Consider the following 20,926-nt stretch of genomic DNA (forward strand, 5'->3'; position numbering starts at 1 on the left):
GAAGCTGTGCTGCTAAAACAAGGACTCCTGACACACTCTGGAGGGTGGTGGGAACAGTCCTATACCACAGACAGGGATCTCTTACTAAGGCACTGGAAACACAAGATAGTTTTACACTCTTCCTGTCCATTTTTACTTTTTATTTTTAAAGATATATTCTTTCCCTGAGCAATTAGTGCAGGTGATCACTGGACACAGGGCAAGGCAAACTTTTACCTTGACACAGTTTGGCCCTTCTCAAGCTCTTTTTTTTCAGTCACTAAATCTTCACTGATACTTTCACACAAGTATGTGTCCCAGAGGCAACTGGAAAATTTCCATAATAAGCTTCACTGACTGCAAATAGGGGTGTTAAAACTGGCCTGTGGTGAAGGACTGAAAAGCAGGGCAAACAGGGCATCTCCAAAACTTTCTGAGGGGACATTCCCTGCCCCAAAGTGCTGGTAATGGAAAAAGGATTGGTTTTCCCTTTGGTGTGCTATTAGCAGGGATTGTTGCTGCTAAGCCTTCACTGCCCCACAGGGAAGAAAAGAGAACAGGAAGATCTACTGAGGATTGCCTTGGAAAGTTGACATTTCTGCTCATTTCTTCTCAGATGCTCCACAGACTGAACTGTGGAAGAGTTGTAATTTTTCTCCACTATATGCGGCATCATCTACCCTAAGTATTTGTCAGACCATGAGGGATCTGTGCATCAGCAAGGTTTAATATTTTCTTACTGCTTTTTGAAGTTAGGATTGTGATTTTCAACTGGGACTAAAAATTATCAAATAAATTGAGTTACTGGCTTCTACTTAAGCCAGCTTTCATCTCGGTGACATGTAGAAATTTCCTGAGCTATATAAAATGCAGAGCATACAGGGCATAGGACACTATTCTAGGATCTCTCACTTACTGGGAGTTTAAATCTTGTGGGGTCAGCTCAGTTTCATTTCTTTTTCAGAGGCCAAATGCACAGATCCACTTACATCCAAATGTCAAGGCTCGCAGCATAAATGCTGTTCTCTGGGCTGTTTTGCCAGGGCAGGGTTTTTAAAGAGTCAAATAGCAGAAGTTAAAAGAAAAAGAGCCCCAAATTCTCAAACCTATCCCTGTGGAGGCCTCCATAAACTAACCCTAGCAGAGCTCCACCTCTCAGCCTGAGGGCTGCCAAACAAGAGACTGGGAGCTATGCTAATCCCTAATTAAGTTTAATCTACACTAAAGAAGGTTTATTGATTTAGTTAGATGGGTAGAGCAATGCTGACAGGTCAGTCCTAGTGTAGGCATAGCTGTAAGAGGGGGGAAAAAAGCCTCCCAGAGCATAATTGGTAGCAGCTGGTGAGGAAAGTGATGTCTTATTATAAAAAGCACAGTTTTTTTGCACTCGTGCCATGGTATCAATGACCTGTGGAGCAACTACAGACTCTAAGTCCTGCTCTCCTGCACCCATGGCTGTCTTGGAGAAAAACCTGCCAAGCTGGTTTGCTTGAACCAGCCCAGGAACTTGCATCTATTTTGGCCACAATGGGGTATTTACTGCAGCAGTGGATGCTACTACTGTGAACTGAAGAGCAGATGCTCTGTCTAATATATAACAGGAAAAAAGCTGAAACCCTTCTAATGTGCTCCACTGCACATATATATTGCTATTTGTGTATATATACACACATATTTTTATATATATGTGTGTATATATGTATATATACATATATGTGGATGACCATTATTCAAACTCTGACTGTTGAACACACTCTGACAAAGCAAGATGTGTTTTTGGTTGACATGGTTGCTCCAGTGAAAACTGATAAGACTACCTATCTTGCAGAAATTTTGTCATCCTCTTTCCAGAGATGTCTATTCAAGACAAGGAGAGAAATTACCAAACATGAAACCTTCAATGAAACAATTTGTCTCTCTTTTTCTCTCTTGAATCCTCAAGACATTCAAAAAATTAATATTCACAAAATATTAACTTACTGTTCTCTGGGAACGGAATCTCACAGGATGGGCATGAGCAGGCCCCAGATAGAACCTCCATGCTCACCCCTCCTTCAGACTTATTTGGTGGTTAATCTGTTTCTAAAATGGGTTATTCATGTAGAACAGTTATTTTAACATTCTCACAGGAACCACACATCCAAAGGGAGAAGTTTCTCATTTTAGGGGCCATAGCTGCTAATACAGCAAAAAGCAGTAAAGAAAATGTCACTGACATTAGCACATTAAAAAATACGTTTTCATTGGCACATGATAGCAATCTTTGAAAACACCCTTTTCTTTTGGTTAATTTGAGGAATCTATACTGTTTAAAAAGCAGTTTCTTGAGCACCAAAATGAAATAATCTGAAAAAAATAAATATAATAGATGAGATCTTTAATAAACCAGTCTCCCTGAAAAGGCTGTAGACAGTAGAAGTCTATTCCTAAAAATCAGGTCAGTGCTCTAATTAAATCTGACATAGACATAAAAGCATTCATATAAACCCTGCATTTAATGAAGATAAATTGTGCACCTCCAACATACCACTAAGAGATTACACTATACAGAACTAATGCCTTTGAACCCTGCTGTTTTAATCTGAAATTTACACTTCACAGCTTTTGAGGTATAGTCATGGATCTGCTTTACATAAATGTAGAGTGAGGACCATTTGCCTTGCACTTCTAGACTAACTGGAGGCATTTATCTTTGATCTTTGTCAGTGTCAAGAGGAACACAATTCCTGCCGTTAGATACCAGAGGCATTTTAGTCTCAGGGAGTCACAGCTTCTAAGATGTGTTACAGTGAAAATCAATTAAAGGAATGTGATACGTTCTCTTCCATTGGAAGGGGACAGAAATTGCAGCAACAAAACAAGTTCTTTTTTTTTTTTTTCTCCAAGAATGGGGGCGAGGAGCTGAGGTGAACAGTTTTTGGCTGAGGATCTGGTTGGGACTTCAGTTCTAGGTATGGTCTAAATGGTTGCAACAGGTCATATCCCTTGGCAGCAAAAGGAGAAAACCAAAACTAGAATGCAGTGTCTGTGAGCAGTTCCTCACAGTTACTGTGTGAGTTAGTGGGTGACCTCTATTTTGCAACTGGGATATCAAAGGCTCTATAGTCAGATGCTATTTAAAAGCCAAGAAATCCCCCTCATTATTACTATAAAAGGGCTGGTACACATATTTTCTGAAGGATTTCAAATTGGTCATGAGAAAAGAAGAAAAAAAAAGTCATCTGCTCCAAACACCTCTGTTTAAATGTCTCAAATTAGATTTTGTTGGAAAAAAGGTACTGGCACACTCATAACTCGAAATATTTTCCATTATAAACTCATTTCTAGAGTAAACTCTGAATGTATAAGCTAGAAATAGCAGCACCTGGACTACAACACAGACTTTCCTTGTGTGCTCTGAATTCAGAAGTGATATTTGGATTTCAGCTGATTTCTTTCTTTATAATTCTTCATAAATTTTAACATTTATTTACCATTTATTTATCCTCAAATAAAATCCTGTAAGAAACTATTTTCTGTCTTTTTATTCAGTCTGGGGATAAAAGATGTGTTTGCAGTGAAAGGCCTCACTTGCTGCTCAGGGAGGACATCCTGCAGCTCCCTGCTGTGCCATGGCATAACAAGCAGTAAATCTCAGGAACAAAGAACTCCCAGGACTATGATCCAGTATCCAACTTCTCTGTGCTCACTTCAAACTTCTAAGCACCTGCACTTTCTCAGTCAACTGTGATTTTATCTAAAGTGATATTTTTTTACCTTTCCTCAGAAGATTTCATTTCCTCAGTGAAAAGTTTTAAACTTTTTCTACTATCTTTCCACCTGTGTGTTCACCTCCAGCTTCAAAATTCCCCTTCCTTGTGTTTGTATGGTCAGAATATAAAAGGATAAAATCTAACTATCTAGTGTTCTCTAGGACATCTAGAAATAGATCCTCTAAATGTTCTAGAACACCTAGGACAATGCTACTACCTGAAAAAATACCCCCCTAAAACCTATGAAAAAGAAATTAACAAAATCGAAAAACATAAAAAAAATCCCCCCCCCCCCCCAAATTCCAGACCAAAATACAAGAAATTCTCCCCCAAACCCCCCACCCCCAAAAAACCAAAACAACAACCCACAAACATAAACAACCAGGGAAAAAACTCAAACCCCAACAAAACTAAGGTAAACCTTTCTGAACCATATGAAGGTATCTGGGAATTCTGGTTCTCAATGTTTTACAAGGATAAAGAAAAAGACAATAGTAACTGTGTAAGCCCACTTTTCCTTTTGCTGGTCATCAGAAAAAAGGAAAAGTGACCCAACTTTTTGGCACTGGTAAAACAGAGTAGTGGGTACTATCAAAGATAAATATTTGACTTTTAGCAGGCAAGAGAAGTGGTTAAACAACATCATCTCTACTTCTCGGTCACTGAAGCAAAGTTATTAATTCCAGAAGACACATCCACATCTTACTGCAGTGTTATGCTATAAATCTGAGAAACATTTTCAGCAGTGCAGGGTAGCTGAGAAAACACCCTGACCTGAAAATGCTTTCTGTCAAAGTGTTCCTTGCTGGTCTGTTGCTTGAGTCTCGTGGTGACTGTGCAATACCTCTCAGCAGTGTACAGGACACAGTCACTGCACAGACACTGCAAACTGAGTCTGTCACCATCTGTACTTATCGGTACAGGCAGAATTCTCTGCACAACGGATGTGTACAAGAAACACCCATAAGATTTCTCCTTGCTTTGAAACTGTTGAACGTGTTTTTATTAAAAAAATATAAATATATGTATAATTTTAAATTCACATCCACTTGTATCAAATGGCTTCATGCTAGTTGCTATCTCTGTAATGCTAATTAAGAGGTAGGGATGAGAAGTGATTTGCAAAAACTACAAATTATTTTCATGGTTCTGAAGAAAACCTGCTTAATATGAACTTGTGGAAAGAACCTCTGTGGTCCCTGGAGGAACCTGCAATGTTATGCCTGGAAAAGCTTCCCTCAGGGAAGCCCACAGCACCTATTTGTTTCAAAGAAGTTAAGTATAGTGTCAGAAGTGTAGCAATTGCTGTTTAAATACAACACCGTTAACACTTTCATGGTAATAGCTTTTGCAAAATCACTCAGTTCCCCTAAATGAACTACAGTGAACAGGTAGAGAGAATCATAGAATCACACATAGGATGGTTTGGATTGGAAAGAACCATTGCCATATCTGCCCACAACGAGGATAAGATCAGACAGACATCATGATTCTGAAAGCATCTTTTCCAGCTGAATGTCCAAGTTCACCCTGGTTTTCCTCCAACAGAAACTCCAAAGTCAGAAGTGTACTCATGCTAAACCCTTGAATACACTAGATTATCTAAAATTCCTAGTATCTTCTTTATGCAATAAGTAGCTTAAAATGTGAGCATAGTGTACTAATACCAAAGTAACTTGGGGGTGCAATTAATGGTGTGGATAATGGCGCCCTAGCCCCCACAGTCCTTATGAAATAAATACGAGAGGCATTGCACTGACTGGGCTGAATAAGAGGGAAATGAAGAGTTGACATGGGTGATGATGTGAAGTATATTGCCAATACAGTGGCTTTCCAGGTTTTGCTTGGTCTTGAATTTTTTTTCTTTGTCTTGGACTAGCCACTTTCCAATGCCTTGGTGCAGAGGAGGTCATGTGCTCTGGTAACTGAACCCTTGCAGTGGTAATCCATCTAACTCAAGGAGAGGGGATGTGCTACAAGACACATTGACAGCCTAGATGATGTTGTTGGCCAATACATGGAATAATTTTACCTGCTCTGAATAAATGTACCTAAAAGTATTGCAATTATGTCTACAAAATTATAAATTAACAATTTCAGAAGGTAGAGATACTTTAAAAGGAAAATGAAGTTAAGAAATCAAAATGAATGTTGTTGGTATCTGAGTCAATGGTCAGAAGACATTAACATGGACAACCTTCACTCTAATTATTTAACATTTTTCAGGCTGCAGTATTAACCTTTGGAAAAGTAAATAATGGAAAGTTGTATGACTATTTTCAACAAAGCATGGGCCAGAGCTGTCTTTTTTTGTCTTCTTCAGATAGAACAATAACCTCATTGCTCAAAACTTTTTGACCAGATTTTTATTTGCCTTCTACTTGTGCAGATATTTATATCTTTGTAAAGTAAATGCATGGCATTGACATTCAGTATATCTTAAACGAGGTGAATATCAGGGGTTCCATTGCATTGAAAAAAGTTTTATAAATTTCCATATATAATTTCTATTACTATATTTATTTTTTTAGTTTTAACTTCGATCGCTAAAATGTGTCGTTTATAAGTGACAAGCTGTAGGCATTTTTTGTAGGTTTTATTGTTGTTTCTACATCTTCTCTGTGTAGTTTTTTGTATTTTTTTTTCTAGAAGTGAGTTGGAAAGTTTCTGGGGCAAATTAATAAATTTTCCTTTTTTGTTTTTTTAACCTTCAGAATTCCCAGTACTTTCAGCAGCCTAGATTATTTTATTTTAATCACATTTACTTTCTCGCAGTCTTTAACATCTCTTCTGTATTTGTAATAATCACTATTTGAAGTACTGTGGACAATGGCAGCCCCAAATCAATATGAGTGCTGAGAATTATTCCAGCTTCTAGTGGAATTGTTGCTCTGGGCTCAGTGACTGGCTTGCTGTGATTCAGTAAAACTCATAAATCCTATTGGAACTCTGAGTTTGCATAAAAACAGTGATATTGTATCAACTGAGCAGTGGTCAATGATTGAGATGGACTCTTCATGCAGTTCCTCTGGACTTCATTATAATCCACAGTGAAATATCTTTACAGGAAAATGTTCTAACTGCTCAGCAATGCTTTCTTCCCTGTTGCAAGTAATACATAAATAAAAGATAACAATTATTATTTGTTTTCAGGTGCCTCAACCTCAAATCGATGTTGTGCTGTATTCTCTGCTAATACAGCAACCACAATTCTCCCCTTGAAACGGAAAGGAACTAAGATGGCAACAGTGATTCCCTGGAAGTCCTCTGTGGGCACTCCATTATGAACTTAGAAGTTATCAGTTTGAGTGGCAGGGAGATATAAGCAGTGAGGAGCTGGTCTTCAGCTTTTCAATAGAGTTGCCTGACTTGTAATCACACCAGAATTCCTGCAGCAGTGAAATGATAAACTGTATCACAAGCATACAACAAACACTAACTTGTTGGTAATGGTCTATTTTGTGCCTGTGGACCTTTGGCTATCCTCTACTGTGATTTTATTTGAGAAAGAGTAAAGCAAAGGTCAGCATCATAGGCAAATTTCTTGGCTCATTCCTCACTGTCCAAGCAATGCACTATATGGATTTATCTGAGGTCATTTTGAGAAGAAAGATTGCGCTTCAAAAGGCTCTTCTAGCACTGAATCAACCATGATGCAGCCACAGCTTCCTGAGTCAATCTAGAGATGTTGATCAGTTTAGCGCTGGAGAATTGCATTAAAGGTCAAAGCCAAGAGCAATTAAGGGCTGCATGATAGGAAATTGAAGACTCAATTGAAAAACACAGTGTAAATGAGTCTCATGTTTTCTGTATGCTGTCTTTCTTTGCTTCCTTCAGCTAAACACAGTTCTAGGAGGCCTGTTCAACATTTTACAGCAGTAGTTACCCTGCACAGAAGAGTGGAGCTTCCTACTCTCTATTCTTGTGTGAGGAAAAGCAATTAGTGCAATTTAGTTTAACTTCACTCCTTCTTTCCTAGTATTTTTGCTCTTCTTCCTTTTTGCTCAAAAGGCAACAGGAAATGATGCTAGACTGGAGGTTTGGCATAATTACATAATATCTTCTCCTTTTTTCTTCTTTATTCTCTCTAACTTGCCTCTGCAGTTCACATATTCAAGCTTTCCATTATAAGCACAAAGGTCAAAAGATTTTCTTACTGGGATTCAAGACTGTTATCTAAAATTATGACTTCAAAACTGATGACCTAATAAAACAAACCCAAAAAACGTTGTGGGAATTGTAAGAGTAGACTGTTATGCTTTCTAGGCCATCTGCCATATTTAAGCTTCCATGACAGAGGAGTGTGAACCAAATTCTCCTTGAGGTAAACCCACAGGTATTTCCTGTGTGCTCTATTGGACTTACTAAAGTCTGGGAAGAGTTTATGTACCCACAGAGAATCAGAATTGCCTTTATCACGATTTCATAAAATGACAACATGCATCCTAAAACCACGAGAATAAAAAGTTACATCTGTTGACAAGCAGAGTGTTTAATTTTCCTTTTGCTTATACTTATTTGCACATTTAAACTGAACTTGAAAACATTTAATTGGGTGGCATAAACAGAGCGCTAAGATTTATTGAACCAAGATTCTGGATTTCTGACGACTTGGGGTGACAGTTTAGGGAATATTCAAGCCTGACATAAAAAATATGCTAAATTGGCTATTTGGTATCAAAGGAACTTAAAAGATGGTGTGCTTTCACATTAGAGACACCTACCTCCTTCTCTTTGGACGTTTATAGGGTGAGCTCTTGCCCTCCAACATGTGGTCACCATTTCTACACTTATATCTATATGATTTTGGTTTCCTTTTATGTGGGAAACTCAATATAAACTGGACAGTTGGTACTATTACACATATATATATTTTAAAAAGCCATAAAACCTATAAATCATAGTTCCATATCAGTTTCTGAAGTAATAATAAAGAGTCAATGAATATCATTGCAGAAGGAGGGTTGTTTTCTGACATGATTATTTTGCAAACTACAAGTCACAGAAATAAATACAGTTTTGAAGAAACACATAACCAGCTAGAAATAAAGTACATTTCCCCAGTACAATGTCAGGAAGCAAACAGATTGCAGTAATTCAGTAATGGTGCAGTCCTGAACCAGTATTCCTCAGATAAAACAACAGAATCTCCATCAATCATCAGATGCACCAAATATAGGTCACCCTTACAAAATCTATGTCTCCTGGTCTGGAAATAAATGTCTGTGCTTTCTCTTGACACTTTTCCATAAGTGCGGTAGTTTAATTTTCTGATAGATGCCCGTTATTCCTTGGCTAAGTTCTATTCAAGCGAAGTTATCTCACAACTCTCTGCATATTTTTTGCTGGTTGATGTGTCTTGAGAAACAGTAAATCTAAAGTTTTTATCAGCTATCCCTCAGAACAGTGCTATGCATAAGCAAGGATGCTGCTTCTGTCTCAGATTTGCAGTACATGATTGAAAATAAGTAATTGCCAAGTTCTGTGCACCCAGGTGAGTTTTGAAGTCAGACTGGACTGAACTGTGTCTGCAGAGATAACGTATTTGAATCTCTACGTTCAAGAAGGAAGTGTTATCATCTTGACCCACAAACTGTGAACACTCATTAACCTCTTCGGATTTTGTTAAACACTCTTCTGCTTCTTTAGATGCCAAAACATCTTTGTAGGTTGTTTTATTTCTGCCTCAGTTTACCACATTCTGTTTTTTTAAACTTTTTTCCCCATTTTTTTCTCTAGTCTGGTAAAAAAATTTTAACTTCAAAGTCCCTTCCTACTTTGCATTTTCTAAAAACCTATGCATACTTTCTATTCACTTATCCAAGTTACTAATGAAAACCTTGAGAGTATCAATGCTGACTAGTCCTGGCAAAATCCTATTTAAAATGAGCTTCTGTTTTCACCGTGAGCTATTTGTTTCCTAATCAGTTTTGAAAACATGTCACACTACTTTAATCAAGACCATATCTCCCTGGCTTGTTTATGAAGATGTTAAAGTTGCCACTATTATTCTCCCATCCTGTTGGAGAATGGCCTATCGGATTTGAAAGTTTTTCTTACTGTCTGATTTGATCAGAGCTGAACTTACATTAAAAAGCAGATAAAACCAGATATGGAGGCTGCTTCTCTCAGCCTGCCCATGGGGGAAAACAGAGTGAAACGCCTGGAAACGGGAAGCAACAACCCATTCATTGGCTACATTGATTGCATCTATAATTGCTGAATTACTGTTCTATCCCTTCATTCTTTCAGCTGGGCAAAATCTAGAAACCCTTTGATATATCAACACTTTTACTGTCTCTCCTTGGTTCTTGGCTCACAGAGATGACCATTAAATCCCCAAAGTACATCAGAGCAACATGTGACCAGGTACACCACAACATCCACAACCAGACAAATACACAATCATTGCATTAATACATTCTTAGAATTATTCAGGTTGGAAAACACCTTTAAGATCATCAAGTCCAACTGTATTTAAAGTGCACCAGTGAAAATCTGTTCCAATGAAACCAATCAAAGAATATATTCAACAACATCTGAACAAAATAACCAAACCAAACAAAAAAATGTATCTGCTTGCAAGATTTGCTAATAAAAGCTGTCACGCTTTGCCCCACCCATTTTATGTCTGTATAATCAAAGCCATTAGAGAAACAAGTTACAAACACTCAGCAAGACTTCACATTTTGCTTCAGACATTTGGAAATCTGGAAACATAGTTTGAAAATAACAACATGCAGATAAATCTTTCAGATTATGCAAGAAATTAAAAATACAGACCTTCACTGCTGCATTTACATCACTTTGGGTGTTAAAAAAATTACCTTAAGCCACAAGCAGTGTGATCAGAGAGTGGTGGCACTGTTATGGTCTGTTATAGTTGCACCACATGTATCACTGCAATTTCAGTAAAAGAACCACAACACCTACTGCAACAATATCTTTCTATGACATAGTTCTCTTGGTTAGGCCCAACACTACAATGTTTTCACATTTTTCAAGGTGCTTTTCCTATTTCCAGGCTGTATTATTTTTTTGTAACTCAGGGATAGGTTTCTTTTTTTTGCTTGAAAATATATTTATGGGAAAGAAAATAACAACAACCACATAAATATTTTGGACTGTAGTATGTATTTTCCCAAATGTTAATGAATAGATATGTAGTCATTCAGTTTTGATTGGAGAGTTTGGGAAGCTATTTTAGCAATTAATGTTGGTTTTTTTCCTACATTAATCACCTACTTCTGCCTAGAGATTCCATAGGGGCAGGTCTTGATTCCTCTGTTCTTAGTGAATTTGCACTTAATGTTCTATTGACATCACTGAGTCATCTATATCTATAAAGCTAAAGAGATTTGCAGGTTAGGAGCTTTATGCATTGCTTTTTGATCAGACATGTGATATTATGGATGCAAATAGATAAATAGTTTTATTCACTGAGGCCTGTTTGATTTTCTATTGATTTCACTGAATTACTGGTGTTAGTAAAGTTGCTTATATATTGTTTACCTGGATCAGAATCTCACAGTGTAGTGAGACTTATTGTCTGATTTGATCAGAGCTGAACCTACATTAAAATGCAGTACTTATAGATACTCACAGATGCACAGAGACTGCCACTTCTGCATATGTGTAGGCATTAATGCAGGACAGGAATTCGGGACACAAAAAAATGTTAATCACAATAGATGTAAGTATATCTCATGATATAATTCACTAGTACTTATTGATGTACTAGTGAATTTAGATGATGAGTTACCAGATATCATGACATAAGCAGTGCAAATTAACATATGACATGCAGAAAAAAATGAAAAGAAAAAAAAAGCCAAAAACTCCCCAAACTTAATCCACTCCCAAAAACACAAAACAAAATTGATCAAACCCAAATCTGAACTATATCTAAGTAACTCCTTGACACAGAGGTTGGATCTTGATGACCTTTAAGGCCCCTTCCAACACAAAGCATTCCATGATTCTCACTTTTTCTTCTTTCTACACTGGAGTAGCTTGTCTTCTACCACTTACATTTCTATCAGACACATCTCCAGTCTAACTTGTCTTGGTTGCCCATATGTTCCTTTAGACTGCAAACATTTTAAGGTAATTAGGAGATATTATTAATGGAAAGCTCTTTCAAGATAATGGTCTCCTGCCATTAGACAAATGACAAAATGACATTTTTCAAAGCAAGAGTTATAGATATCCAGGAATATTTTTCTGGCCTCATGATTTTATTTCTATTATGCCAGACAATTAAGGATGCAGATTTTGCCCTGATGTGCCCTGCTCTAGGAAGTAGCAGTGATGTTGCGTGCCAGTGACACCACTGGGAAGATTTGTCCTAGGAGAGAATCTGAGGCCTTGCAAAGACTCTCATTAACACAGTTTGCATCTCTCTGTGTTAGCACCTCTTGTGATTCACAGTATCAGAGCTAAAAAGACAGGTAAGTCACCTATGAAGCAGAGAATCCAGCCAATTTGCCCATTTGCTGCTATAGTATTTTAATTCATAGACTTTAATTCATAAACTTTGCCTGATTAATGGAAAAGTAGATTTCCCTCACTTTAGCTGATACCTTGTGCCTCGTGTTAACAACCTCCTATGGTAATGTCATGTGTAAACTTTGAGAAAAGTTTTCAGAGAATCAGTGCAGGTAACTGCTATGTGACTTCTTAATGCACATGTTAAATATTTGTTTTTAGAGCTATTGATACTGTTTAAGACATCAATTCTGTTTTCCTAATTAAAAGAAAAAAAGAAATGCTTTCAAAGCTAAGAGAATGAGCAGGACATAGAAACTGTTTGTTCTGCTAAGTGTAATGTTGCCATTTGATTGACTATTCAATGATGAAAATCTGTTCAATGATGAAAATCAGGGGAAAGCAAAGCACAGGAAGCTTGAATTTGACATGTATTTTAGTATTTCTTTGCTTCAGTAGCCATTGTGGCATCTACTTGAAAAATGTGGTGTCACAACCATGGATTCATCTCCTACTTTGGCTACCCAGGGTATAACTGCAGTGGAAGCTGTGGTGATGGTGATATTTTAAAAAAGCTTAGGAAATAGAAGCATGTAAGCTGGTCACATAGCATAAATCTGATCACAAAGGATGTCCAAATACATGTTTGCCTGCTTAAAACTTTGTAATTTGATGGGATCCTTTTTAGACATACAAGAAATGCCAGCACCTGAACATCCACCAGCGAATAAACAATCCAGTGGGAAAAAAAAAAAAAGGCAATTTTCCTTTCCCTAGTAAAGAGAAAGGACAGTCTAAGCTGTGAGTGTGTGCAATGTCTGAAGGAGGTGGAGATAAATGGCAGGTGGGGGAAAAGATGGGGAGGGTTTATGACCTTTTATAAGCCATCAGAAATAATACAACATTTTCTTTATCCATGGCTATCACTGACAAAATATTCAGGGACAAAACAAAAGTGGGGGTAACAAAAGCACATCCTAAGTAATAAAAGAGGTTATTCGGAAGGAGCTTTGAAATCCTGACTGCTGAACAAAACTTCTGCTGACAAAATATTTGTACAGACATCCTTCCACTTTTGCAGCAACAGCTCAGTACATCTAACCAACTGTTAAGTTGTGGATATTTGTCACTGAGTGATTTAACAAGTCTTTGGAAATAGATGTTAGTGGCAAATTATAAATAAAAGATGAACTGATTTTGTCTGGTCTAATGGGCACTTAAAAAGGAGAAATAACCTCCCGTAAAAATCTATTAAAATAAAAACCAGAAAACAAAAAACCCAGCTGATATTTTTTTTAGTGGTAAACCCGAATAAAACTAATTACTTACAGTTAAATAGCACCTGAATTAGTTACAGATGTTGTGAAGAATAGAAAAATCTGCCAAAAGACTCGTCAATATCCACTAGGTGGCATGTGGTGACCGTGTTAAATCGCCTTATCTCCACAAAACCTCCCATTCATACAGCAGATAAAGAACTGCATTATTAATTTATACCACTGCATCCACTCTACACCTAATATTTGTTTAACCAGCTGTTTCCTCTAATCTTCCTTAAACACGATTGATTGAAATCCTAAGTATATTCAGGCTTTATTATTTTTTTTTCCCCCAAAGAACATTTTGTTACCTACAAGTTACAAGCTCCCTTTTCAAGTGCAGCACTGTATGCTACAGTTACTAACAGCAGAGACGGAATGTCTAATACTTCCTCACAAGCAACAGAAGCAGCTTGTCATATGAAAATAACTTCTTTTTTTCCCCAAAAAATTTTAATTTCCATAGAGTTTTAAGCAATGAAATACACTGTCAGGTTTACAATGAAACAGAAATGCAAAATACTTCAACTTCCAAAGATAGTTTAAGTACTGCTTCAGTGAAAAGGCAAATGAAAAGCAGCAAATATTAATCACACTTTAATCCTTACAGTGAATTGGAAAACCTTTAATATTTTTAAAAATAAGCAATTGCAAAGTCTCTCTTCACTTGAAGATCCTAAAAACACTTTTTAAAGAGTGGTCCATATTATTTCCAGGCTTTTACTGAGGGGCAGGGAATTTGAACAACTTCATTAAGTATTGATAATAGTTCTTTTGGCTCCAGGTTGTGATCAATAGTGGGTAAAAATATTACTTTTAGTCACATATGAGCATAAAATCAGAAAGGCTGGGGACCTGCAGTAGAAAAAGCTCTTCTTATCATTATTACAAACTTTAAAAATAAAATGCACTCCACCATGCAACAGAAAACTCTCCACTCTGCCTCAAGAGGTTCTGAAACCTCTTCTCCCCCTGCCTCAAAACTTTAGGTTTTGTATTGTTTTGTTTTTGGTTGATTGGTTGGTTTTTTTAATAGGTTGTTTTAACCATGCTCACTGAAGCTGAGGGGAAACTGAACCTTCTATGTTTATAGCGAAAAGATGCTTTGCTGTGATTTACACTGTCAGTGTAATTCTCTGGAGAGGACATTTTTGTGGATAATACTTTTCTTCATAATGACACAGGGCTTTTTTGGTCTTTCTTAGTGGAATCTGCCTATATATTCAGGATTCTCATTAGGAAGACGGGCTTTTTGGCACAATTTCAGTGCAGACTGGCAATGTCTTGATTATTACACTGACTTTTATTTTTGTTTAACTTGAAAAAGCTGTTCTCTACACTTCTGTCCCTACTTTGCTCTAACCGCTGCATTGAAAAGTATCACAAATTGATATTTTCCCCCCACTTTCTTTCTGTTCCTTTCTACATTCTGTGTTCTACCCTTTACCTTGACACCAAATGTAATACCCAAAAATATACGAGGGTTAGATTCTCAGAGAACACACCCAGAGAAACTTGACTTAGCTATGCTTTATAGGCTTCACTGGATATGAAAATCCAAGGAAGCATGAGCTGTCTCTGTGCAGCACAGAGATTTAGCATCCTGTATGACATGCCTTAACATGAGGCTACAGACTTCTGGTTCCCTCTTCACAGGAGCTGAGGATAATTTTCCTGCTTATGATAAATTTCTCCACGTGCTGAAAATAACCTGCCTCTAGATACTGTGTTTACGGAAAGGGTGTGTATCACAGTTACACAGCCTCACTGCATCTGTGTTCTCAGCTACCACATCATAAATATTTCTAGCAATATTTCCCTAACAAAACAGGACCCTTCCCAGATTGCTTCTTTCCACATTTAGGCACTAAAACAGCCTTGGTAGCCATTAATATGAACTCATTGCTGTTAATTACCCACATGATTCTCTTGGACGCATTGCTAGGTTCCCAGAGCCTCCTGGAGGTGTTATATCATTTACATGACATCACACAGCCATTTACATGGCAGCACTTTCTGCCCTGGAAGATCCCAGCAGTAATTAAACCCTCACTAATTACATACAAATAGCAATAAATCTCCTTGATTCAAACACACAAATGCTTTCCAGCCCTTTCTATATATACCTACCACGCGAGTATTTTTGCCATGACAAACATTTAGAATGACAACTTTATATGTGTTTGACCCCCAAACCCAAACAAACAGTAAAATGATACAATTCCCACAGCCATGGATCAGCTAATGTGCAGTTACACGTGTTAAATGCTGCAGCATCAAACTTTCTTGGTAAGTGGAGATGGTACAGAAACCTGTGCCAAATGTTATTCAGGCTTTCTCTGACAGTAAATAACCAAACATGACATCAGCATGCAACATATCACATCTTATCAAAATCTTCTTATTCGAACGGGATGGGCAGTACTTTGTGCAGACCTACTTCCAGTCCGTGAAATGTTTGTTCAGTCTACCATCCTCTTTCTCCTACATCCTGAAAACTTCTAAAAGCACCTGAATGGATGGAGAAATACGTAAGAAAAAAAAAAAAAGGTACACAGCTTTTGTCTTTCAGCCGGAACCTGCAGTTGGAATTCGATCTCTCCTTTGGTAATGCAGAGCGCTTAAAGTCAAAGACACTGAAGGTACCCAGTTTCAATCCGTCTTTCACCATCGCCCCCCGCCTCAGCTGCCAAATCAGATCGTTCAAAAATCCCTCCAGTGCAGCCCTGCAGTTGAAGCCACGGGCTCTGCTCACTGGATCCCCATCCGACTTAGAGAAGCAAAGGAGTAACAAACTTTTCCAAAAGTTTGGTTAGTTTGTTGATTTTCTTTTTTTTTTACCTTGCGCAGAGCTCCCGACTTGAGATGCTCTCAGAACTCTCCAGCAGTTTGGGACGGAGGGCAGCGAAGTGCGGAGAAAGGTTTTGGAGCTCACCTTAAGTCAGTGTATGCGTGTGTGTGTCTATGTCCCGAGTGTCTCTTTGTGGCTCTGGGTGGCAGAGGATCTGATTCAGGGAAGAGAGAGCCACTTTCTCACCGAGAGGAAAAGAAAAGCAACACGTCATGAGTTAAGTACGCCTCCAAGATCTCTTAATTACAGCTCAATGTGCTTCCTTCAGAACCCAGGAATGGGAGGAAAAAATAAACCCACACATGCCGTTTCCCTCTCTTTCACAAACCCACACTCAGCCACCCCCGCCCCACCACGCTACCCTCTCCCTCCAGATCCCTGTCCTCGCCCCTTAGGTCCAGCCCTCCTAGACCCACACCTAAAAAAGCTTCTCGGTATGCACACAAGTCCCGAGCTAAAAACTACATGGGGCTAAAAAAAAAAAAAAAATCCACATAAAAAAAGGGTGGGGAGGAGGAAGGAATTAAAAAGGAAGGGAAAAAAAAAGGAAGTTGGTAGTGTTCCTCATGAAGGGACCATTGAATTTAGGGATTTAGGGTGTGTGACACCCTGAGAAACATGATACTTCTGACCACTTGCCTCTGCTCATTCCCTGCCCCCGCTCCTTATTCACACCCTCTCCACCCCGCATTAACTTTGAAGGTGGAAACTTGGTTTCAGATAGGGAGAAAGTGATGCATGAAGAGAGTGTGCAGTGGGGAGGAAACAGCTGGACCCAACAGGATCCCAGTCTGTTTTTCTTTTATCACCAATTTCCAATTGAATTATTAATCCAGGAAACAAACCCAGTTTCTCTTGTTACACCTCAAATACAGATCACACCTTGCTCAGGGCACTGACATGACTACTTCCTAATGTGAGGTAACTGTTGGCTCTGAGTCTTTATGCAATTTCTGAGCACCATCTCAGGCCAAAGTGTTGCTCCAGCATCAAAAATTTCTGGATTGGTGTCCATTTCACATCATGAGACACACAACCCCAAAAAAGTCTGCTAAAACCCATGCATTATGTGGCTTTAGCTCCCTAACTGCCATGGAATGAAAAGCATGAGGATTGAGTCTCCCCTCTTACAACTGTAGGCAAAAGGTGCTGACACTGTTGTACCTATAAATGTGTCTTATTTAAAAAAGCAACTGACCAAAAACCAAACCCCAAATCAAACAACAATAGTTGAAAGGAAAAGGGGAAAAAAAAAGGCCAGACCTTAATGATGTACTACAGGTTGGCAAATTTGGGCTCAAATAATGTTTTTATTTAAAGCATGTGTCACTTTCCTTCACTTGAAAAAAATAGGGTTCTTGATGCCTCATTTCCAAACAGTAGGAAATGTATGTGGAATTCTTAACCTCTTAAATCTGCTAGATCAAAAAACACAGGTAGCCCAGGAAACTTAGTATTGTGGATTAATTTTATCCTCCCCCCCTAAACAGAAGAATGTAACTGTGTCACACCCACTGCAACTTTCCAACATAATTTTTTAGTCTGGACCCTGCTAAGCTTTTATCATTGTGGGTGTCAAACTCTCAGCCTGTACCATCAAAAAGAGGCTGCAGCCCATCAATCCTCCTCGATCAGGAAATGTCAGAGCCTGACACATCGTGGTGCAAAAGCACATTTGAAGGGACGTCAGTTTCGGCGGTGTCACTGAGCAGGGGTCACCACTGCTGTGTCTCAGCGGCTAATTCACAGCACATCCCACTGGAAGGAAAAATAAAACACAAACAAAACAAGCCCCAAGCAAATAAACAGGCCTCTGTCTGGAATCGTGGAATATCCTGAGCTGGAAGGGACCCACAGGGATCACGACCCTGCACAGGACAGTCCCAAAAATATCATCTCTGTTGATATATTCCATATTAAAACAAGCACTTTAATTTAAGTTTAACCTATTATTTCCTTCTGTAATGCACTTGTGTGAATTACACAAAATTGTAAAAAAACCCAGGAGAATGGGGAGTAGAGAATACTGAGTGCCTGAGAGAAAGAAATATCAGAGTTTGTGGCTATCAATAACAGTAAAAAAAAAAAAAAAAACCCAACAAAAAAACCAACAACAACAACAAAAAAACCCCAAAACCAAACAAACAAACAAACAAAAAAAACAACCAAAAAACCCCAAAAAACCCCGTGCAATGCATTTCTCCAGTGTAAAACAGCGAAGTACAGGTGGTCACGGGGAGGATTTTTGGGCTGGGTGCCCATTCCCGGATTGCATCCTTCCGTGCTGGGGCACCCTGGCGGTCGGGGGAGAGTTGCCCACACCCCTCGGAGCCGGCGCCAGAGCTCGGGGGGGTGCACCTGAACCTCCGGGTGGGGCGGCACCGGCCCCTTCTGCCCCTCACAAAGGGACGTTTCTTCGGGGCGGCGGTGCCCGGCCCACCCCGTCGGTCTCGCTCCCTCCCCGCCGGGAAGGAAATGGCCTCATATTTCAATAACAGAGGGGGCTTTGATGGGGCACGGCGAGAAAAAACACACCCCCGGCGTCAGGAGAAGCCGGCGGGGCCCCGCGGGCGGGGAGGATGCGGCGGGGGGGACGCGGGAGGGATGCGGGGCGCGGTACCGCAGCACCTCAGCACAGCGTTGAGAGGACACTGGGGATATAGAGGAGACCGGTGGCCCCATCTGTTCCCCTCTTCTGGGCCCTTCTCCCTCCTCTATCCCTCCCAGTCATGGTGGTATACCCGGGGATGCCGTTGGGAAAAGCTGGACCCGCCCCCCGCACCGGCAGCGGTGTGAAAGTGACCCGAAACGGGCATTTCGCCGAGTTTTTCCACCTGCCGTCGTTTTTTTTTTGGGTGTTTATTTCCCCACCCCTCTTTCCTTCAGGTTGTTTATTTGTTTTATGTGTAGCGGGTTTGAGCTGAGAGACTCCCAGCTCTTCTACACGAACGCCCTGTGCTGTGGGGTTGCAGTCTTTTAGGAGCCCTATCTTTGGTTTAGGGGCCCTATTTTTGGTTTATTAGACATAGTAAACCCAAAGAAACAACAAAAATGTCCCACAAAGTGAACCTGTGTGGGTTCTCATTGTACTTTTTTCCACAGTTTTGTCTTCTCATAAATTTTTTACAGTTCTGGGGTTTCATTTTTTTTTTCCCCAGTTATATGTCAGGTACAGGTAAACTAAGAGGATGAAACATCATAGGAGTCTTATCATAAAGCCTTCTGGTGTATCTTAAAATTAATTCTGGAACCTTATCGTGATTTGAAGACTAGTTACTGGAACAGTGTTGAGCTGCTGGTTCCTGGATACCAAGAGGATATATGAATAGAAGATTTTTCCATAGTCATCCTTCAGGCTCCCAAGACTGAATATTGCTGAGCAAGATGCTGAGCAAGATGAACATTGTTTTGGGGCAATAAGTGTGTTTCCATGTATTACGTCATAGTGAAATGTTGTCATTCTGTTGAGCAAAGATGTAGAGTTTGAGACAAGAAAAATGTTAATTGTGACTTTTGTTTGATGAGACAGACATGATTCTGCAGGAATTTTGGGTTAAAATCAGAAGCTCTGCACAGCACAGCATGAGCTAGTGCACTGCAACTTGCCTGATTGGCCTTCAACAAAGGTTAAAAAAAAAAAGTGATTTCATATGGTTCTGTCAGATTTGGGGGCCTAATCTGCATATCTTGATAGTGGTGTTTCTGTATCAATCCTGTGGAGGGTTTTAGAGACATGCGCAGTTTAACTCCAGCTGAAGAGCTGCTCCACATGCAGACCACTGCTCCGTGCACATCAATCATCCCTGGGAAGCACTCAGTAACCATTATATATAATAGTGATCAAGGATGTTTATTGCCTTTCTTCTAAGCACAGTTTAGATTTTAATATTTTTCCCCTCTTGGTATCTGACCATGAAACACTGCAGAATGAAAGCTGTTTGCTCAAACCCAGGTCAGACAAGATGAACGGATATTAGGTTTTGCTTTTACCTGGGAACACTGTCATGATGAGCAACTTCATAGGCCTGCTGATTATTATTCCTGGTACCTCAGACCATGGCAACAACTCAAAAAAAAAAAAAAGAACATTCAGTATCATTGTATGAAAGATTTTGAATTTTCAGTTTTTAACATGGATGCAAAGACGGCATTTTCTGCAAAAGTGATTCATGTTGCATTGGTCTGCTGTAGAAAGGAATTTGAAAATTCCCACTGGTGCCACTTAAAATTGGCTATTTTCCAGGATTTGAGGATAAGGATACTGGGAAAACAGCAGCTAAAACATGGTCTTCCTGATAAACCTAAAAAGCAAGAGAGGAATAGTTTCACGGTTTTGTTTTTAACAGGTTTATCACTTGCTGGATTCGGGGCTGTTCAGTTCTTTCTTTTAAAGTTCGTAAAAGTCATGCCATCCTGAAATCCTTCTTAGAAATTTTCAAATCTCAGTAGTTGGTGCCTGTCTGGGGTTTTTTTGGAGGGAGAGAAGGGTTTAAAACAATAAACATACATAATATATAAAAATTAGGGTTCCTCACTGT

At 39.1% G+C, this 20,926-nt stretch overlaps 1 protein-coding gene across 1 annotated transcript in view; it reads right to left on the bottom strand.

Annotated features, from left to right (window-relative positions):
- The window catches only part of HAPLN1 (hyaluronan and proteoglycan link protein 1), a 53,971-nt gene extending 37,290 nt beyond the window's left edge, over positions 1-16,681 (bottom strand). The window contains exon 1 of the mRNA XM_032676750.1: positions 16,379-16,681. The gene's annotated coding sequence lies outside the window, so the exon portion shown is untranslated. The remainder of the gene's footprint in view (positions 1-16,378) is intronic.
- Positions 16,682-20,926: the final 4,245 nt, after the last annotated feature.

The sequence above is a fragment of the Chiroxiphia lanceolata genome, chromosome Z, assembly GCF_009829145.1.
Source record: "Chiroxiphia lanceolata isolate bChiLan1 chromosome Z, bChiLan1.pri, whole genome shotgun sequence".
Lineage (NCBI taxonomy): Eukaryota > Metazoa > Chordata > Aves > Passeriformes > Pipridae > Chiroxiphia > Chiroxiphia lanceolata.